At 37.5% G+C, this 7420-nt stretch overlaps 1 protein-coding gene across 3 annotated transcripts in view; it reads left to right on the top strand.

Annotated features, from left to right (window-relative positions):
• Nucleotides 1–338: 338 nt before the first annotated feature.
• Nucleotides 339–7420, top strand: part of LOC139949701 (potassium voltage-gated channel subfamily KQT member 1-like) — a 138073-nt gene continuing 130991 nt past the window's right edge. For all 3 annotated transcript variants that reach the window (XM_071948187.1, XM_071948186.1, XM_071948185.1), the window contains exon 1: nt 339–430. The gene's annotated coding sequence lies outside the window, so the exon portion shown is untranslated. The remainder of the gene's footprint in view (nt 431–7420) is intronic.

Below are 7420 nucleotides of genomic sequence, written 5' to 3'. Positions count from 1 at the left end.
GCCGATTGTGTTAGTTCGTAAAGCAAAAGGAAACTACTTTTACAACATCTTTCCAACCATATGCATTTTATAACAAACGGTTACAAATGCTTTTTATACTGTCAACTCGTCCGATCCAAGGCAACGTGTCCCTTTAACATCTATGATTATGTGTGGCACAAAGTTGTGATTTAGTAACTTGACGACAATACTTATTCTAGTCACTGTGAAATCAGCGGTATAAGCTTTACCCAACGATAATGTTACAAAAAGGTTTCAACTTCAATCTCTTCTTTTCCCTCCTTTTATTCCCAGGCTATGGTCTTGCTGAACACACCTGACTATCCTCTAATGAATTGGCCAATTGGCCGATCGCTGATTACAAGTATGGAACGATGTGCATCAACAACCCATAATAACCAATGAGAAAGAGTGAGCCTCTGTCCTCAGGGTAAGTAGGAATTGAAAAAAGCTTCTTAGACACTGATAGCAATCCCAGGGTGTCTGACCGTTGTCCGAGGGAATATTGTGATGCAAAGAAAAGCAATTGGCTCTATGCTATTCAGGTGGATGATTACGGCAGCGTACATTTTTGAGCGAAACTGATCTAAAAAACAATAACAAAAACTTTTTTCTTTTTTTCAATATTGAATACTTGTAATGTTTTTTGTTTTAGTTCCTCAATCATGGCTTCCAATAACAGATTTCTGAAATCAACAGGAGCATGGGTATAATACTTTTACAGAATACTTATACTTACCATTGCCTTCTTTATAAAGCATTTTTTCTGTCAATATTGATTCCTTGTTATTATTTTAATTGATTTTTAGTTCTTTATAATCGGGGATTCCAATAACACATTTCTGAAATCACAATGTGCTCACCACAATTACTTTATTATGAATAATAAATTTTTCAAAAGTCTGACCCTCCCCATATCACAAACTATGAATCCCCCCCCCCCCAAAAAAAATAACAAAATAATAAAAGTTCCCAAAACAGTTGTTATGGCCCTAGTGACACTAACATTATAAGTTATCACACAAGGGCCAAGTTGGATATGGGACGCAGACGCGCTATATTTTCCGTGAGCGCGCATGTGATAACATATTTATCTTCAAGCAAACTTGGTGCGTGACATAGAACACACAAGACGCAGGTAGTGATATTAGCCGTGGCAGGTTTTTATCACCACTCCATTCTGCAATTCTGATTGGTGGATTAGCGCGTACTTGAAGATAAGATGATATACCTTTCTTGCCTGTCAAAAAAATTAAAATAAATACAAAAATCATATTTGTCCCCCCCCCCCCCACCCAAAAAAAAAAAAAAAAAAAAAAAATAGAAACAAAAATATATATATATAAATAAATAAGTAAATAAACAATAAGCTAAATAGATAAACAAATACAAATAAAACTAAATTATACGGGCCTTACCCTCTTTTTAAATAGTCCAAAAGTCTTTACTAGTAGTATAAACATGTAGGTCATCATGAACCCTAGCACTCAAGAATATTTCCATCTTTTTCCCAAAGGGTCAATTATTATGTCTGACAATGTTGCCTCCTCAAACCTTTGTCGATTCTGTGCTGGAAAATCGTTAAACATTCTCCTGTTACAAATCAGTAGTGACATTTAAAGCCTTTCACTTCAGACACAATTTATCAACAATTTTATTGAAAATTCATTTCCCATTCAAAATAAGTGGCGAAGAGAAAAGGCGCAGCCTTGTGACGACCATAAAGAATTTAACAGAAGAAAGGTGAAAACAAATGTCGAGTTGTTTGGCCCCGAGGTTCCTTTGATGAAAACACACTCTACTCCGGAATATTGCTCGGATATAGAACACTTGCATAAAAGGATTTGAAGGGCATGTGCCTTTTAGAACATCATATATCTGTGTTTTTGCGTTTCTTCCGGAGTTGAGTAACCAATGCCTCGCCAGTCCACGTAGAATTCCCAAGAGCCCTCCTTAACTCTTTCAGAGGATTTGTGCGTGTGTAGGAATCCCAATTTAACCAGCCCTTAGATGTAGGTCACTGGACTAGAGGGCATTGTAGTCAGCGACAGGGACACTTCACGTTAATTAAAGTTGTGCGTTCGTGTGATAGTAATTCCATTGTCAACATATACCATCAAAAACAATGTTTAGTCGTTTGTGGTCAACTCCCCCCCCCCCCCTCCCCACATTCTCTCTCTCTGCACTTGACGTATTTGTGCAAAAGGAAGATGTGGTAAATAAAACTGTTATGACATCTAGGAGGATGAGTTTATAACAAGTTCAGTTGTTGGCATCTTGAGGCTGTTCGTGGAAAGAGTTTTGCTCAGTAAATTTGTTTCAATAGCATCTGTCATGTTAGGTATTGAAGACAACCTGCCATTTATAGCTTTGTTACTTACTGCTCAGATTTGTCTGCTACTTAAATGCACTGGACACTATTGGTAATTGTCAAAGACTAGCCTTCACTGTTGGTGTATCTCAACATATGCATAAAATAACAAACCTGTGAAAATTTGAGCTCAATCGGTCATCGAACTCGCGAGAAAAAACACACGAAGTTTTGTGCGTTTAGATGGTTGATTTCGAGACCTCAAGTTCTAAGCTTGAGGTCTCGAAATCAAATTCAGGGAAAATTACTTCTTTCTCAAAAACTATGGCACTTCAGAGGGAGCCGTTTCTCACAATGTTTTTTACCATCAACCTCTCCCCATTACTCGTGATCAAGAAAGGTTTTATGCTAATAATTATTTTGAGTAATTACCAATAGTGTCCGTACTGCCTTTAAGCGAATGTACCCAGTGGGCTTTTTTTCCCCTTTTTTTCTTGTGGGGGGGGGGGGGGCATTGGGTCCTGACACTTTGCTATCTATAACATGAATTGTGAAGAAATTATGTGACACCCATTTTTTTTGACACCCCTACAGGATGTTCTTCATCCTCTCCCTAACTCTCACCCTAGCCCTAGCTTAAGGAGATCATGATGTGTCGGAACATAGAGCACTTGACATCACTCATCCCTTCCTCATTATTTTCCCCGCATCTTTTCAGGTTAGCTGTTTCCATCAGCCACATCTATTAGGTGATCATCATAATAGATATGCCTCTCCCCAAAAAAGTTCACTGATTTCTAAGTCCTTTTTAATCCAATTGATGAATAAACCACAAGGGAGACTGACTGGACAAATTTTAACTAATTTTGGGTTGTACAAAGAAGAATTGATTAAAGCAGGATTTAAACCGGCAAGTATCAGATTAATGTGCCGGTGCTGTACTAACTTATGTTGGCGGTCTACCTATTTAGTCAGGAAATCAGTCAGAAGCCAATATTTATATTTACCAAAAGAGACCTCCAACATGAGGCCGATTTAACAAATTGCAAAGATTAATCCTATCTCGAGTTAGGACGAGTAACCCGTCCTAACTTGGATGGATTCAATTAAATGCATCCAAACGTCTGCGGTTCATGGTTACGGAACTTAACTCATTGTAAGTTCTAAGATTAATCCAAGTTAGGAAGAGTTTGGTGAAATCGACGGCTGTGAGTTGGTAGTCTGTCAGAAGTTAATCCAGAGGTCACAGTTTCCAATTCCTCTCTAATCATTAAAAAAATTCTTTGTTTAAACCCAAATTATTGTTAGGTTAATCCATGTATTTCTGCACAGCATAAAATTGCATGGCTACATTTTTGTGTATACCCTTACAAGAGGTAAACAAGAAGCTAGTAGTAATAAACTACAGCTAGTGTTCATAAATTGCAAGCAGGGGGCACATTCATAAGAATTTTATGAGTTCTGGATTTGAAAGACTGGGCTAATTGGGCTACAATAGACCTTTATCTTGCTGTCACCATCTTGGTCATGTTCCCTGTTTCCAATAACAGTAGTGAATGCTAACATTCATTGCGCATGTCACCAGACTTTTATTTCATCCAGCCTCAGTTTGGTTACATGAGTTGGACAGGAGTAAAATCAAGCTGACCACACCTTGATAAAGGTCTGTGGGAGAAGCAGGTAGTTAGTTCCTGCCTGTCTGATGTCAGTCACCTTAGAAATATTTACAGACAATATAATTGCAAGGCCAACTCACCCTGCACATGTTCTGAAGATCGCAGCATCTGTCACTTGAAATTTTCTACTAGTTGTTTTTGTCTACTTAGTATGTAGAGAGTTTGGGCAAGAGGCTTTTAAAGGCACTGCCGTAAATTTTAACCAAACTCTTCCTAATTTAGGACTAATCTTAGGACTTAGGAGAAGTTAAGTTATGTATCCATAGGCGTTAGGACGCATTAAACCCAACCAAGTTAAGACGGGTATAGGATTAATTTTATCAGTCGACATCGGCTGCTGGAAACCTTTTGTATTTGTCAAAGACCAGTCTTCTCACTTGGTGACTTCCAAAATATGCATCAAATAACAAATTTGTGACAATTTTGACTCATTGAATTTGCAAGATCTAAATAGGCCTAAATGACAGAAAAAACACTCTTTTGCACAAATATGTGTGTGCTTTCACAAATGCGTGATAAAAAGGCTTCAGGTCTGAAGTCTTATAATTTATGAGTGAGCAATTACATCATTCTCAACATAACTTCAGATTGTGATTGGTCTCCTACTGATTGTTGCTAAGCAGTTAATTGTTGCATATTAATGTAAGCAAGTAGCTTATTTGGACTGTCTCTGGTTGAGTTGATTGGCTGTGACATTAGCAGTGTGCCATTTTAAATGACTTTAATTGTTTTGTTCTCAACAATAGAGGGCGCTGCAGAAGGTATTAGTTTGATCCAATCATCTCCCCTGTGTTTTATTTTTTTGAATCAATGGTCAAGAACTTAATGATAATGTTTTTTTAATGAAAGTTGAAACAAAAGTTGGTTCTACTATAATCTGGTAATTTGTGTGTCCGCAATGCCCCCTCAAAGTAAAAAATACCGGAAATTTGTGACATCTGTTTTGGCTACTCATTCATGTTCCATGTAAAGGTTTTTTGTTTCAAATCACAGCTCTCAAGTTCTTTGACAAATTTCCAGAGTATTCTGTGTCCGTGTCCCATCTTGTATCTGTCAAGAAAACAAACTAATTTAAATGACATCAGAAATCAAGACTTAAGAAATGTTTTAACCAACAAGTGGTTATTCCTTCAGGATATATATCCGGTTTGGATTTCCAGCTTCTCGAATTTCAAAGTGTGTCCATCATTTGCAAACTTATATCCCTGGCCCATGCGCCCTGAGGGCATGCGGAAAATCAAATTATAGTCAACCCTGTCCTTAAAGGGAATGCCTCCATTTAGTAATCACTCTTTACAAACCTTTGGTTAGAATAGAAGCCTACTGCAGTGTTTGATAGTATAAAGTAAGGTGAGAAACATTTTGGATTGAAGTAATGTGGTTATGTTAAAAGATAACAGTTTTTATGCCCCAAAATTGAATCTGACAAGAGTTACCATGTTACGCTTCTCAGTTACCATGTAACACTTCTCAGTTACCATGTTACGCTTCTCAGTTACCATGTTACGCTTCTCAGTTACCATGTTACGCTTCTCAGTTACCATGTTACGCTTCTCAGTTACCATGTAACACTTCTCAGTTACCATGTAACGCTTCTCAGTTACCATGTTACGCTTCTCAGTTACCATGTTACGCTTCTCAGTTACCAGGTTACGCTTCTCAGTTACCATGTTACGCTTCTCAGTTACCATAACACTTCTCAGTTACCATGTTACGCTTCTCAGTTACCATGTAACACTTCTCAGTTACCATGTTACGCTTCTCAGTTACCATGTTACGCTTCTCAGTTACCATGTACACTTCTCAGTTACCATTTAATGCTTCTCAGTTACCATGTTACGCTTCTCAGTTACCATGTTACGCTTCTCAGTTACCATGTAACACTTCTCAGTTACCATGTTACGCTTCTCAGTTACCTTGTAACGCTTCTCAGTTACCATGTTACGCTTCTCAGTTACCATGTAACACTTCTCAGTTACCATGTAACGCTTCTCAGTTACCATGTTACGCTTCTCAGTTACCATGTAGCACTTCTCAGTTACCATGTTACGCTTCTCAGTTACCATGTTACGCTTCTCAGTTACCATGTAACACTTCTCAGTTACCATGTTACGCTTCTCAGTTACCATGTAACGCTTCTCAGTTACCATGTTACGCTTCTCAGTTACCATGTAACACTTCTCAGTTACCATGTTACGCTTCTCAGTTACCATGTTACGCTTCTCAGTTACCATGTTACACTTCTCAGTTACCATGTTACGCTTCTCAGTTACCATTTAACACTTCTCAGTTACCATGTAACGCTTCTCAGTTACCATGTTACGCTTCTCAGTTACCATGTTACACTTCTCAGTTACCATGTTACGCTTCTCAGTTACCATTTAACACTTCTCAGTTACCATGTAACGCTTCTCAGATTGTGTATTCCTCCTCGCAGGGATGGATTGATCTCCCTCTGTTGACATAATATTCGTTCCGGATTTGTTGGCAATATCTCAAAAACTCAACCACCTTTTGAAATAATATGTGTTAGTTTTTTATATAGTAGGCCTACATTTATAAAGGATTATAACAGTCAAAGGGTTCCAACAACCAAAGGCCTTTAATGGGTACTTGCTCACAGCTCCTCACAGCTCCTCAGTCAAATTACACATGCAAAGTATTTAATATCACCTGACATTGAGAAGTCCTGCAGTTTTATTTTAGTTGAGGAATAATAAGAAAACAAAACTCTGGATGATTTGTCCCTTGAAAGTTGACTCGTTTGCTTTTTACAGGACAGAGTGAAAGCCACTGTTTTCGGTTTAGGGTTTCGGAAATATGATAGTATCGATCTTCTGGAGGAGAAATTAAAATGTGGGAATTCTGAAGCTACAAATCGATCAACTTAAAAAAAAACAGTTTGGGGTTCTGTCTTCGGTAAAGGAAAAATGTAGTATGTATTGAACTTTAACTGTCAGTATTGGAAAAACACTGCTCAAGATAAATATACTTTTTTGTTTCATGATTTCAGCATCAAAAGAAGGGATTGGGCATAATAAGTCGTAAGAAAACTGCACCGCAAATACATCTGCCAATTCTCCTGTTTTAAAATTCTCTTTAAAAATGCAGGATGGTTTTTCCATTTTTTTATGCTAACAGGGTCATCTTCAAAACATGTAGGGGTAGAAACAAAATTGTCAACATAATCAGGCCTTGCTACTTTAATTTTTCATTTGTATTTATTTATTTCAAAGATGAGAACATTGCAAGTATGATTGGTATTTGTATCAACTGGGAATAAATATTGATTTAAATTAGTGTTTTACTAATGATTGACATACGAATCCTCAATACTGCAAGGAATTACTATTAGAATATTTCTTTGAAAACAGTGGCGTCGTCTGAGCCTCTGAGGATTAATAGGGATCTAACTCTACACAATTACAGCAGA

This window comes from Asterias amurensis, chromosome 17 (assembly GCF_032118995.1).
Source record: "Asterias amurensis chromosome 17, ASM3211899v1".
Lineage (NCBI taxonomy): Eukaryota > Metazoa > Echinodermata > Asteroidea > Forcipulatida > Asteriidae > Asterias > Asterias amurensis.
Note: the sequence above shows the minus strand (reverse complement) of the source record. Positions and strands in the feature narration are given on the sequence as shown.